The sequence below is a fragment of the Vicugna pacos genome, unplaced genomic scaffold, assembly GCF_048564905.1.
Source record: "Vicugna pacos unplaced genomic scaffold, VicPac4 scaffold_20, whole genome shotgun sequence".
Taxonomy (NCBI): Eukaryota; Metazoa; Chordata; class Mammalia; order Artiodactyla; family Camelidae; genus Vicugna; species Vicugna pacos.
The window spans coordinates 41,890,600-41,905,001 of NW_027328741.1; the positions used below are offsets into that span (position 1 = coordinate 41,890,600).

General features: G+C 51.4%; 1 long non-coding RNA gene across 5 annotated transcripts; it reads right to left on the reverse strand.

Moving 5' to 3' along the window:
• Nucleotides 1-274: 274 nt before the first annotated feature.
• On the reverse strand, nucleotides 275-14,271 carry LOC140693997 (uncharacterized). Of its 5 annotated transcripts, none has more exons than XR_012069717.1 (8): nucleotides 14,064-14,271; nucleotides 8,926-9,012; nucleotides 5,397-5,525; nucleotides 4,920-5,053; nucleotides 2,388-2,471; nucleotides 2,139-2,251; nucleotides 669-736; nucleotides 275-540 (listed from the first exon to the last, which is right to left on the reverse strand). It is a non-coding gene; the product is annotated as an uncharacterized lncRNA (long non-coding RNA). The 5 variants fall into 5 exon arrangements; XR_012069719.1 differs by having other exon boundaries at nucleotides 2,139-2,268; XR_012069716.1 differs by having other exon boundaries at nucleotides 318-556.
• Nucleotides 14,272-14,402: the final 131 nt, after the last annotated feature.

Here is a 14,402-nt window from a genome sequence, read left to right on the forward strand (position 1 = left end):
GACAGGCAAAGCAACGTGCTAAAGGCAGAGCGTGGAAGTGGCAGCACCAGATGAAACACACCGTTCCAACCCCCGTTCAAGGCCGCTAACACTGAGTATGGGGCCAAGATTTCCAACTAGGAGAATGAGAAAGTGTAAATACTTTGTTCCCCCCAAAACCCCAAATGTTTTTAAAGGCACAAAAACTCACCTTAAATAGCTCTCTTCTGAAGGGGCACTCTTCTGTCTCTATCTTTCTTCTGTCTCCATTTCTCTCTCTCAGACATAAACACATACAATTTTGTGAATGGGGAATTCCTGCCATACAAAGACAGACTTCACATCTTCAGAAAGACACTTGACAAAGCACATTTCTCAATTCAAGTCTTTGTGTGAGGTCTGAGAAACTGGCTTATCTTCTAGAACAATTGGTGGTTCCAAAATCAGGAGATCATCTTCCCCAAAGGAAGAGTTCTGCTCCGTGTTGATTAAGTTGGGGATGTCACATTTCATGAGCCTGTTCGGCTCCTCCTCTGGCCGCCTGCTGCATCTGATGGATTCCTGGAGCCGAAAATCACTGTCAATGGCAAAGTTTGAGATGCCAGCTTTGGCCTTGTCCAAGTGGTCCACTTCATTGACGTAGCAGTGAAAGAGGAACCGAGATTCATCACTGCGCTGCCAGAGAACACCTTGGGCACCACTGGTCTTCCAAAGTCTGACACAAAGCTTTTCAGTCTGAATCTCTTCTCGGGAGACTCTGCATTGTTATAAAGAAAACCAAAATAAAATATCGCTCACACTCTAGCTCGGTGACCTGAAGAATCATAGTTTTTGCCATCTACTGAGTGCAAGTCCCTGCACATAGCACGCTTACAAGCACTGGAAGTGAGAGACATCATTTCTGAACACATAAATTTAAACCCAAGGCAAAGTCTCAAGTGAGGGCCCTTGGACCATCCTGAAAAGACATCGTTCCCTGAGAATCCTCAATATTGCTGTATTGCACAACACTCTTTCTCAATGCGACACTCAGATCATCTTCATCAGAATTAGTTAAAGTACTTCTTAAAATGCAGAATTCTGGGGTACACTCAGCGTCTTCAGTGGTAGGGACAGGTAGTCTGTATTTTCAGAGTCGCCAAGATAACTAAAAACGCTCAGGTTTAACATCGTCATCTACATCGGGTCACCTGAGCATCGACAATGCTGTCTCACGTGGTGAGGAGGTTGCCATGTGTGTCAGGGTGCTGTCCTACCCACGAGACTCCCCCGATTCTCAGAACTGACAGTGCTGCCCCATTGGGCACGAAATACCACCATTTCACAATGCATACGCAGGGTGCCCGACAGACAGATACAATCAGTGATAGGAGAGGGGACAAAACTCAGCTTTCTGATACCTTGTTTCACTTACTGTGGGACGAATGATCAATTCAAGGGTAATAAATCAGTGAATGAGTGAATAACATGACTCTCGTTACTCCCACGAGTGCCTGGAAGAGCAAGCCTGGGCACACTGAGAATCATAACAGCCCATCTACTTAAATGTCATCCTCCACAGATCTATGTAAAGGTTACTTCCACCCAGGCAGTGACTCCTGAAGGGCAAGAATCATGTCTGAACACACTCTCAAATCCAGAACAGAACCTGACAACAATTAGGCTCTGGAGTCTGTGTTTAGCGAGTGTGGAATCTCAGTGATTCCAGCTCATACACCTTGCCTTCCCATTCCACCCCTCACGATATGGCCCTTATGACCAGTTCTCCCGGGGCTGGGGCCACGGAACCCATTTACAGGACTGGAAGAATCTGATCATATAAACCATCCCCCAGAATATCATCAAGAGTCACCTGCATTTCAGGGATCAGTAATCCCAGAAGCCTTGCAGGTCAGGCAGCTGAGGGATTTTTATATCAGCTCTGTCTTATACTGTGACTGCCTGGGTGATATCAGACAAGGAATTCTCAAAAGCCTGAGCTTTTCCTTTCAGGAATAATCTACTTAAAACTCTCATTGACCATTTAACAAATGTGATGTGAAGGTCAACGATTTACACAGGAGTATAAAATTCACTAGGTCGTGGATTTAGAATCAGAGAAAAATCATTTGAGAAAGATTGACAGAATGTAGCTTTAATGCATATTTAAGTATTCTTACCTTTCAGTAAATCATCTTCTTCCCCTACTTATCACTTCACCCAAGTTTAAAAGATGTTTCAGAACAGGGATGAGTGTGCCAGCAATCTGTGACCCATTAACCTAAAATGTCACCTAGGAAAAACAGGGGACTAACACATTTTTAAAAAGTATGGTGAGGACAGCGGGACCATCCCCCAACTCCACACTAAGAAGCTCTGAGTAATAGCTTTCCTGCCTGCCTTGGGCATCAGCTGATGTGAAAACCCACCTAGAAACCACACTGTCCAGCAGCTCTTCCGTAACACAGGCTACACTTTCCCAGGATTAAGAATTGAGTCAAGGAACTCCTTCCCTGAAGAATAAAGACAAAAGAGAACAAGAGAGTTCTTCCCCTCCCCAGGGGAGAGCCCAGACCTTGGGCTGCATGCACTGCGCCCACCTCCCAGGAGAAGGATAACCTGGAGAAGGACGTCCTGTGAAACTAGGGCAGCAAAGGTAGAGATGGGAACAAATAGACCAGCTGGCCTGGGACAGCCCCCTATGTCGCTGCCTTGGATGTTGCCTCCGCCCCCTCAGCACAACCTGCCCACCTCCGGTGGCTAAGCTGTCAGGAAAACTGTGCTTTGAGACCTGGGGCAACAGAGGCTGCCCCCAGGCCAAGCTGCTGGGGAGATGGGAGCTAAACTACTAGCTCCCAAGTGACAGTCTCCATAACCTCGCATTCACCCCGCTACCCCCGCAAATTAACGCACCCGCGGGACATTATGACCCTGAGAAGGGTGACCTGAGAACGAGAGGCAGCAGAGGCCGCCCCCACGTCAGGCCTCCAGAGAGATGGGAGCTTATCCTCCAGCTCGCAATAGGCTGAACCCCCTTCCTCTCCACCCCCTGATCTCACCGCGCCCACCTCCCAGGAGCAATCTGACCTGGTGTGGTGTGTCAGGCGAATCTTGGGCGGGAGAGGCCGTCCCCAGGCCAGGTCAGTCAGGGGAAAGGAGAAGAAGTGGCCCCATTAGGCGGGGCAGCAGGGCGGGGCAGCAGGCCGTGGCAGCTGCCCCTGCCCCTCGACCTCATCGCTTCCGCCTCCCAGAAGCAAGCTTACCTGGAGACTGGCATCTGGCTTCTTGGGCAGCAGAGGACGCCCCCAGGATTGTCCACGGGGAAGAGGGGAGCAAATTGACAAGCTCCGCGCTGAGGGTCCTCTACCCTCGCCGTCTCCACCCTCGCAACTTAAAGTCACCGCCCAGGGGGCCCCTCCCCAGCAGGCTGAATGGGACAGGTGTGTCTGCAGATCTGGGGCAGGAGAGGCCACTCCCACACCAAGCCATCGGGGAGATGGGAGCTAATCCACCAACTCCCCAAGGCATCCCCATCCCCCGCATCAGCCACCGCTCCTGAACCCTGACCTCACTGTGGCCTCCTCTAGGGAGCAGGCTATCCTAGAGATGGACGTCCGGCGAACTTGGGGCAATAGGGATCGCCCCCAGGGCAAACCATGAGGGGAAATGGGAGCAAATGGACCGGCTTCATGGGAAAACCCGCCGCTGATGCCAACACCCCCAACGTACCACGCTCGCCTCCCAGGGTCAGGTTGACTAGGATACACGTGTTCCGTAACCCAGGGCAACAGTGACCGCCCCCAGGACAAGCCGCGGGGATGATGGGAGCAAATGGGCCCGCTTCCCCGCTGTAAGCCCCAGACCCCAGCCACTCCTGCACACTGACTACCCTGCCTCCCGCCCCCAGTTGGCTAAGTGGGACAGGGGTGTCCCGGAACTTGGGGCAGCAGAGGCCGCCTGCAGGCAACACGGTGCAGACATGGAGCTAATCCACAAGCTACTGCGGGGCAGCCTTCCTATCTCCGCAGCCACAAACTTACCAGCTCCCTGACCGCACCGCACCCATCTCCCAGGAGCAAGCTCACCTGGAATCGGACCTCAGGCAAATCTCCGGCGGCAGAGGTCGCCCCCAGGCCAGGCCGCGGGGGAGAGAAGAAATGGAGCAGCTCCCTGGAACGGCCCCCATCCCCCTGGCGCCGCTGCCCCCGCCTCCCAGGACCTAGCTCACCTGGAGACCGGCGTCCCGCCTCTAGGGCAGCGGAGGCCGCTCCCAGGCTCCCCCGCGGGGGAGAGCGGAGCGAATTGACCTGCTACCCCGTGGCAGCACCCCTCCCCCCGTGGGCCCCGCCCCTTAATGTCACCTTCCACTCTCCCCACTCAGCAAGCTGAGTGGGACAGGTGTGTCCGGCGACCTGGGGCAGCAGACGCCGCTCCCAGGCCCGGCAGCCAGGAAAAGGCAGCTAGCTATTCCACCAGTTCGTCAGGTGCATCCCCGCCTCGCTCCTCTGCCGCTGCCGCCGCCCCCGGACCTAACCCCCCCACCCCCCAGGCCAGGCTGCACGGAGGAGAAGAAATTGACCGGCTTCCCCGTGCAGCCTCCCACCCTCCGCCGCCGCCGCCGCCGCCGCCACCGCCGCCGCCGCCCCAAACCATTGCACTAGCCTCCCGGGGTCAGGCTGACTGCGAGGATGTGCACTTGCCTTCTGATCCTGGCCACGTGCCTGAGCACCTACCTGCACCCCTACACTCCCTGTACCTCTGAACCCCTGCCACTCTCTGCACATCTGCACTGCCTGCACCCCCAAAACCCCTGAACTGCCTGCACCCTCCACAGCCCCTGCACCCCTGCCACCACTTACACCTTTGCACTGCGTACACTCCTGCACCCCTGCATGTCCCACACACCACCTCTTGGGCCTGTGGCAGAGTCTCTGCTGTTAGACCAATGCAAAGGGACTCACATCTTTGCCAGTATATGATGCATCAGTGGACGTCTGTGGTTGGCTGCAGGAAGGTACATGTTCCCGGTCACTAGCCTGGGCCACTAGGGTGATCTCTGTGAGGTCACCCAGGACGGGCTCAGAGATGCTGTTCTCTGGGAAGAGAGGAGTTGAAACCGGTCTTGAGGGCAGAGCTGTGCTCACCAGGCCGTCCACGCTTCATGTTTTACACAGGGCTTCGGAGAAGTGAAATGGATCCGGCCAAGTAAGACCGGCCTGCTGTGCGCCCACCTCTGTCCTGGGCTCTGAGGCAGACCGACTGGCTCCCACAGTCAGGACCCAGTTTGGGCACCTGAAAGGTCCCTTAGAGGCATCCTATCACTTCTCAGGAAGAAGTCTGGCTGCTTCCACCCCATGGCCCTCCCTCCAACTCTGCTGGCCCCAGGAAGGTTCCTTATTTGGGGAAGAAGGTAGCCCACCCCCTACCCCACCCCTCACCTTTCTCTAACCCAGGCTGGTGCTCTCTCTGCCCTTCAGAGTCTGGAAAGCCATCCCTCTTCAGTTATGTCCCTTCTGAGATGGACTTGCTTCCACTCCATTCTAGGCGAGGATGCACCATGGAATGCACTGGGTAAGAGAACAAAAATAAACATTTTCTTCTGTGAGGTTTTCTGTTTATCTACTGGGGCTTGGCTGTGTGTAGTTTGCTACAGCTATTCGTGCGAGAGGCTAAAGCCGCCTGTGTGTCCTTGTTTTCATCTCCCCGCTGTCTTTGGGTTTTCCTTAGACACTCCTGAGACATTTACTTCTTTTAATTTTATTCCTGTCATTGCACAGGGGCCCTACTGATATGGAGGTAAGGTGTTGTGGGAGTGGGACAAATTAGGGCATCTGTAGTCCTGTGATTTATTCTCATTGAGCCTGTGCCCTGAGCTGTGACCTCCACAAGTGTGTCTCTTCCCCCCCACCCCAATTTGGGTGACACAGAAGGTTTTTCCCTTCCCCTAGGTAGGTTAGGCTCTGGTAAAATAATTTCTCACTAAAAATTAAAAAAAAAAAACAAAGCAAAACACAACCCCCCACAATGGAAGAGAATGTTCTGGGTGTATTTCAATAGAGCTATTTTTTCCTTTCCTGGCAGGAAGCATGAAGAGTTTTCCTATGATCTTCACTCTGAGAACAGGGTACGGTCCTGGAGGTAAAATGTATGAAAAAGAGTAGGGGGCCCCTCTGACTGGCCCCCTGGAGTTTTCACACTCAGACTTCCCCACGCTGAGCCTCCAGCTGGCCTCAGGGACCTGTTAAATCTGCCTGACCCCTGGGTTCTTACAAAAGCGTGTCCTTCCCTGGGAGCTGTGACTCTCCAAGCCTGCCCGGCTGCCTCTCTGTGTTGGGAGCAGCTTTCCCCCTGTTTTCTTGTGGATCTAAGAAGAGCAGTTGGTTTTCAGCTCCCTCAGCTCTGGTAATGTTTTCAGTACAGAAGGAGCAACTTCTGAGCTCCTCACAAGCTGGACCAGAGGCTGGAAGCCTCCCCTCCTCTGCCTCCATGCAGAAAGTCAGTGGCTGTGTTTCTAGCCGAGTTTCTGAAGATTTGGATTTAAACACACACATCCCAGCCCCCAGAGGAGCACACAGTCCCATAAATCCCTACAACTTCCACTGGTAACTACGGAACTGATGAGGACACGGGTTTCGGGGCTGCAGAGGCCTGACTGCACGACTTGCTCCGTGGACTATTTATGTGGTTGTTCTGGGCCTTGTCTGAAGTGGCTTGCTTACCGCACCTGGTACATGGGAAATATAAAATAAGTACTAGTACCTCCACTTTTTCTCCCTCTTGGGCCTTCCAACCTAAAAAGTAATAAGTGAACTCAGACGGCCTAGTCACCACAATGAAGTCTGACCAGCCTGGCTCTCCTGAGTGATGGGCACTGACTTGCATGTTAACTCGGAATAGTAGGGGACCCGCCTTCCTCTAACTGGGCACCTCCCCACACTGGGCATGCCCTCAGCTGAGACGGGGCCAACTCCCCATTGAGGTGCTGGTGGCTTCAGTGTGACCTGGCCCTGCCGGGACAAAACCTGCAGTGAGGTAGAGGGTCAGGAGGAGGGGGGATCCCTGCTGGGGCAGCAGGGGGCCCGGTAGCACCCTGCCCAGCCTGGTGCCTGTGGCTCCCCAACATCTCTTACGGCCCCCGGGTCGGCTCTGGTCCAAGCCACTCCATGCACCCTCCCAGTATCTTTTCATTAAGTCCCTTTTTTGCTTTTATCAGCCAGAGGTGGCTTCTGTTGCTTGTTCAGTGAAATAGTGCATCAGGAAACCAGATTATTTCTAAGATCAGTAAAATACCAACTTCGGTCAGCTCGCTGGGCAGACCGTGCAGCACAAATTCCCGCACAGGGCTGTGCAAATGCCTTACGTGAAGGGTCCTCATCATCTGTCTTCAGAGATACAGAAGCTTGTGGTTCAGGTAAAACCTCAGGGAAGGATTGAGGAATCCAAAGCTGGTTGGTTTCAAAGACTAACCTGGTCGGACCAGACCTCTGAGCTGTAGTCAGAAGCCTGGCTCAACGTCACGTGGACTCAGAGCCCTAAGTGTACGGTGGGGCCGGTTTTGTTCCCTTTACAGGCTCTCGTTGGGGAGTCACTGTATCCCCTTACACTCAGCAGGGAATCCAGCCCTCTTAGCCCCATGGATCCCTGAGTGTTCCATGACACAAATCCCGAGAGTGTTTAATTTTCATCTTTGTTTAGGAGGATGAAGGTGGGGCAAGAGGAGACATAAATTCACACTTAGTGATACCAAGTCACAGCCAGTACCTCCTCCTCGGAGAGCTATGTGCTCCCACAGTGGTGGCTGGGGGCTGGGTAGAACCCCTCCACTGGTCACAGAGGGACTCACTCCTCTGGCTGCAACTGATTGTTTGGACAACCAATCCAGAGGGGACAGAGCATCTTTCCCGGGAATTTGGAACTGACACACAGAAATTAATTTCACTCATCTGGGGATTGGGAGGAGGGTGGGAATCAAATGAAACCAGAGCAGGAGAGAAAATTACAAGTGAATGAGAGAGAGACAGAGAGACTGAGCTTGTGAGAGCAAATAGTGGCAAGGAAGGTTAACAATCAGGGGACAGAGGAATTCCAGCTCCTGGCTTTCTAGTGTGTCCCAGCCCATCAACGAACCTTCGGGATGGTTAACATCATTCCAGTTATGCAGATTAGGAAACAGGCTGAAAGATACGGGGGTTGGCTTCGGGTGCACAGTTAATGTAAGTGACACTGGACCCCTCACTTCCCACTGCCTGAAGGCACCATGATCCTCACAGGGACCCTGCTTTGCTGACAATCCAGCACCCTGATCAAAGGGACCCTGCGGGAGTGGGAACCTCTCTGAGTGTGGAGAGTTCCCTGCACCGAGATGCCATGCATCAGCCGGCTCCCGCTCACCCCAAGTTAACGTCTCCCCAGCTGTGCAGTCTCCCGACCTGCTTCCCTCCCTGCCAGGCACCCCGTTCTTACCACCGAGTGTACTGCAGGAGTTCAGGCACAGGGATGCCCAAAGCAACACGAGCCCAACGGCTGTACAAACAGCAGACTCCCATCCCCACCTGGGCTCCATGGGGATAATATGTGTCCTCACCTTTCATGTATCTAAGGTAATCTGTTTCTTCAGCTGGAGGCTATAGAGAAAAATAAAAGGTCCAAAACATCGTTCAGTGAGGAATTCCTCCAAGGACCTGACTCCAGAGTCTACAACCAGTTGTGCTGGCCACTCATACCCCCGTACTTTGGGTGAGGTGGATTATTGATCAACACAATCGTTGGTGGCCCAGCTCCTGGTCTTGGCTGCCCAGAGGGGGCTGGGGGAATGGGTAAGTCCAGGGCACTCAGGAAGAGCACAGAGGACCTGGCCTCTCCCCTTCGCACTTTTAAACCCCCAAATCTCAAGGCATCGAACAGAGTGCAGCCACAACAATAATGAGATGCTCCCATCTCTTCACTCACTCCTGTCGGTTCACTTACGTGCTGAGCATCCACTGGGTCACAGGACATGACACACAGGATGACCGATGGGACAGGCTTGGTACTTCCCCCTGGATCCTGTTCAATCTGATGGAAGAATGATCACTCATAAATGGTTTCTCAAAAGGGTATATAGACAGAAGACAATCTGCAGAGTGAATCAAATTTTAAAATATAAATGACGATCCCCCAGTCTCCCCGCCTAATGTTAGCAGCATAAAGATAATAGATATTGCCTTTGATCACCAAGGAAGTGGTCACCCCCCTCAGGAGGAAAGGAGAGTTATTCTTTCAGCAGGACACACAAGTGCTCCATCAGATTGGACCAGGACCTCTACATTCATTCAGCAAATCTGTATAAGCTCCTACGACATATGGGAATCTAGTAACTAGACCCGATCCCAAGGCTCTTGGGCTTTATTAGTCAAGAAAATAGACACGACTCCCCATCACTGGGGGCTCAGAGTTTTAGCAGAGGAAACAGGCAGCATGTTGGGGGTAGCAAGAGCTTGGGGAAAAATAAGAGTGGTATGAGCAAACTCAGGTGATGGTGGTGGGGTGCGAGGCAGGCAGGAGGGAATAAGGCATTCCTGGCAGATCTCACAGAGTAATGAACTTGAAGCAGCATAGATCCGGAGGAATAAGGAAGAGCTGGAGCCAGAGGCCCCCAGAATGACGGGAAGAGTGTGCACGGAGAGGCAGAACACGCCGGGTCCTCGAAGACTTTGGGACGACTTTGGCTCCTAATGAAATGGTGACCCTTTTGGTGAGTTTTGATGGGATGGGTGATGTCCAATTTATGCTTTTGTTTTGGTTTTTTGTGGGTGGAGGGTAATTTATTTATTTTAGTGAAGGTGCTGTGGTTTGAACCCAGGATCTCATGCATGCTAAGCATGTGCTCTATCACTGAGCTACACCCACCCCCTCAATGTATGCTTTTATAGGCTCCCTCTGACTCTGTGTGGATGAGATTGTAGAAAAGCAAAGATGGAAGAAGAAGGCTATTTGGTGTCCAGGAAGAGGCTGAAGGTGGCTCCTAGGAGGGTGGGGAACAGGGAGTAGGTGGTTAATGAAGACAGAGTAGCCAGAATTTTCTAACAAGCTGGATTTGCTGTGTGTGTGTGTATGTGTGTGTGTGTGTGTAAGAGAAAGAGAGAGAAAGAACATGGTTCCAACATCTGGACCTGGAAAATGGGATGGATGTCCTCTCCATCCACAGGGGATGGGACAAGATGGGGCTGAGCAGGTGGAAAGGGGCTGGAATCAGCTCAGTTCTTCAATGTCATGGTTAAGAAGTCTATTAGATATTGCCACAGAAATGCCTAATAGGTAGAGGAGTCTGGGGGTTTTTTTTCTTTCTTTTTAACATTAAAATATATAATTTGAATGTATTAATTTTATTATGTGAATGAAATTGTAATTTTATTTCATTCCAAGTTATATGTTATAATATCCAAATGGAAAATATATCAGAAAAGGGGAGAAATGAGGGCTTTCACAGAAACTGACTGTCCATAACGTAGGTAAAATTTCAATAATACCAGTCTTCAGTGCAAAAACCTCATCTTGGTGTTACATAAAATTAAATGAAAAAGGACTATGTTGATGTATCATTATTTCATGTTACATAATAGCCCCAAACAAACACACTGTTTAACTGTGAGGCTTGTAGAAATACTATTCACTTTATTGTCATAAATACAGAAATGCAAAAATTTTCTATGGTCGAATTAGCATCTTAGTGGAAATAATAGAGATCTGAGCATTTTACATGATATTTATGGACTGATTTAAAATTTGGAAAAGTAATTTACACAGTAGAACATACGTATGAATGTGAAAGCAAGATGAATGAAAGAAAAATAATATGAGTATCAGGGAGAGAGTTCCAAATGGAAAGGGCCAATCAGGGAGTTTTGAACAAATCGAGAAATTGATGGCATGTCAATTTCCAAATCTAGTTGCTTCCACCAAATGTATAGCAGAGAGATAGTGGAGAGACCCAGGACCCAACTCCTGGGCACATTCGTAGTAAATGTTTGGAAAAAAGTGGAGACGTTGGCAAAAGACCAGCCAGTGGATTGAAAGCAGAGTGATGGGCTGGAGGCTAAGTAAAGCAGGAACACGGGGAAGGAAGGATGGAAGAGCTGGGTCAAATGCTGCCAAAGGGCCACGCATGATGAAGACTAAAAACTGACCACTATATTTAGCAACGTGGGGTCACTGATGGCCTTGACAGAACAGTTTCCATACAGCAAGGGATCAGGGGAAAAGCCAGAGTGGGTGCAAAAGGGGATGGCTCAACTGAATATGCAGACAGTGAGTTTAAACTACTCATAAAAGATTTGCTGCAAAGACATAGGCTTGCAATTGGTGGGGCAAATTAGAGTCAAGGAGTGATGTTTGTTCCTTTTAAGAGGATGGACTTTTATATACTGATAGGAGACAACTAGCAGGAGAAAAAAATAGATCAGGTAGTGACAGAGAGGATGGATGTGGGAGTGACAGCCCAGAGAAGATTGGATGGATGGCCCCCCTGGCGACTTTTGAATGCTCTGGCTTTCGATGTCACCTGTAATAAGAGGTGGGGCAGCGAGAGTGAGGTTACAGACATCAGAAGGCGAGCGGATGTGCTGGGAGTTGCTGGTGAAATTTCTCTTCTGTTGGCTTCAGTTTGCTTGGTCAAAGAAGAAAAGTAAACTTACCAGCTGAGGAAAGAGGAGGAAGTTACTGGAGTCATGAGCAGAAGATACGAAAGAGCCTTCAGGGACAATGGGACAGTGAAAAGAGCAAGGGGAGAGGTGGGGAGTGTGCTCTCAGAAAGTTACATTTTATCTTTGAGGTCCCCAAGTGTTGGAGGTGTGATTGCCCTTCCTGCTGTTTATGAAATAAAAATTGAGTATGGTTCAGGGAAAATACAATTTCATTCTAAGTGGCTGCCTGTTTCTCAGGAATGGTCATCTTAAACTGCAAACATTACCAAAATGTTGAAAAGAAGAACTTGTGTACCCAATGACCCACTATTTTCTATAAATTTGGCTGCTATTTAGTTCCCCTATCAATCCTACAGAACCGATACTGCCTAGGATGGAGATACATCGATGCTTATATGGAAATGAAATCTGTATCTTTTTCCTAAACTCCATGGCTTCCTTAACATCCCATTCCCCTTGGAATTTAGGGGTGTCCGGTATAAGAAATGAGAAACAGTTTGAGAAAATCCCGGCTCAGAATTACACAGCACAACCTCAGCTCAGAAGTGTACAGCCGTCAAAATGTTTAGAAGCAAAACTCCGCAACTACTCTTAAAGGATTTTGCAAACCTGGGCCTGCCTAGATGTTTCCAAACTAGAAAGATACTCCAATCACTTGACCGGTACGGGAACCAGAGGCTGGTCAGCCTTTTCTGTAAAAGTCAGAGAGTAAATATTTTCAGTTTTGCAGATTATTTTGTTGTAACCATGCAGGTCTGCAATAAGAAAGCAAAGAGCACTGGGAGACAGGAAACAAATGGGCATGCCCACACCCTCCCTTCCACTCAGGGCAGCTTCTCTGTGGTGGGGAGCTTTGCCACAATCACTTGTTTCTTTGTTTCCATTGGTTTCTTTGTTTCCACCTTACTGCTCAAGCTCAGAAATTCAAGTGAGCCTGGTCCTTCAGCATCCATGCAGAGAGAAGACTGAGCAGGGATGGGAACCCCATCTGACAGAGAAGAGAGAAGGCTTGTCACCATGACATGAGACAATCGCAACTTCCGGGGTGATAGGGAACAAAGATAAGGGAGGGGCACAGCAGTGGGACCCCTGGGTCACCTGCCAGGCTTGCTCTCCCTCCACGGCCACCCTGGGGGCCTGGGTGGTGTTGGAACTCAGCTACAGTGATTAGGCTGAGGAGACTCAGGGTAAAGGACCCTCCGTCTCCACACCGAGTTCCAAGCGCAGCCCCTCTAAATTTACCCTCTGAGTTTCTGGAACTCAGCTGGAAGAATACATGATCAGGCCAGACCCAGAGCCCAAGCCACACACGACAGGGGTCACGTGAGTTTGTAACCCCGTTCTCAGTGGTCGGGGTCTCCTTGCATATCTGCAGAAATCCCTGTTCTGCCTCATTCCTGGGAGAAACCCCACATCTCCTCCTACTCTGTCTGTTCTTCTCTTGAGGGTATTGTCCTGGAGGGGTGCAGAGTCCTTGAACCTGGCCCTCCAAACGTACATAAGCAGCCTGTTCAATAAAACAAATTATACACTTTTTCACCTTTGCCAGTTTTTTGATTCCAGAAAGGCTGTGGGAATTTTTCTCACTGTCTCCTGTGCCCCCACCACTTGGTGGTCCTCTACTCATGGAAACACGATTTCTCACAACTGCACCCTGCCTCCCAGCTTGTCAGAGGGGAGTGACCCACAAAGACACAGGTGTTTGTGAGGATCTTGTCCCCAAGCAGAAAACCTACTCCTGGAGCCACGGACAGGGATCTGGCCTCCTGAGCTGCTCAGCTCTAATTGAAAGCCTAAACTGGGGACCCCGAACATTGCTGAATGACTTTCTGAGTCACCTTGGCTGGAGAGGCCTGATTTTTCGTTCTAGGAATGGATGTAGCGCAACCTCCATTTTCAGGGCTGACATTCATGATGGATCTAGTTCCCCCAACTGCACCCCAGGAAGGAGAGGCCCTTCCATCCCACTAGTTAGAAACCCATCCCAGGGGAGTTCTGAAGCACCTCATCGCAGTCAGTTCCAGCATCCCTGCTGAGTGGCCCCTGCCCCTGCCCCTGAATGAGCCCCTTCCCTGGGCAATCCCTTCCCCGACATGACCACACCCCAGGTGGTGCTGGGGAAGGCAGGGAGTGCAGTGAGGGGCGGGGGGAGAAGAGCACTTTGCTCTGGAATGAGGGTTCTTGGGGGACCATAGAGCAAGGCACACACCACCCCCAACCTATACCCCAAACAGCCCCGCCAACACAGGGGCTGCTCTGCTCCCTCTCACCATGGCTCTCCTTTGAGACTGCACACAACCCGGCATCTGGCACCCCAGCCCTACCTCCCATCTTATGACAGATCCCTTCTTCTTGGAAACTGCCTAGCAGCGCGTATTCAAGGCCGGCAGCGGGCCTGGCGGATCTGCATTTCAGGTGCCCTACCTGGCCAGCCGTGCGTGCCTGGGCTCAGCCCTCTCTCTCGCCCACCGGTAGCCTGGGTCCACGTCCAGTGCAATCGGAGGCCGCGGAGCCCCGGCTGATCTCCACACAGGGACATGTGAGGGTGCCCCCGCCCCGCTGCCTCGCTGCCCCGCTGCCTAGCTGCCCCTCTGCCCCGCCCACTGGTGGTAGCACCGCCCCAGCCTCCGGGCGGCGACACCTGCAGGTCACGACTTCCGCGCAGCCACGCCCTCCACGGCCCCGCCCAGCTATCCCAAAAGCCTCCCCCCACCCCCGTCTTGGCCGCGCCCTGGCTCCCATTGGCTCCGCAAGTTCTGCCCT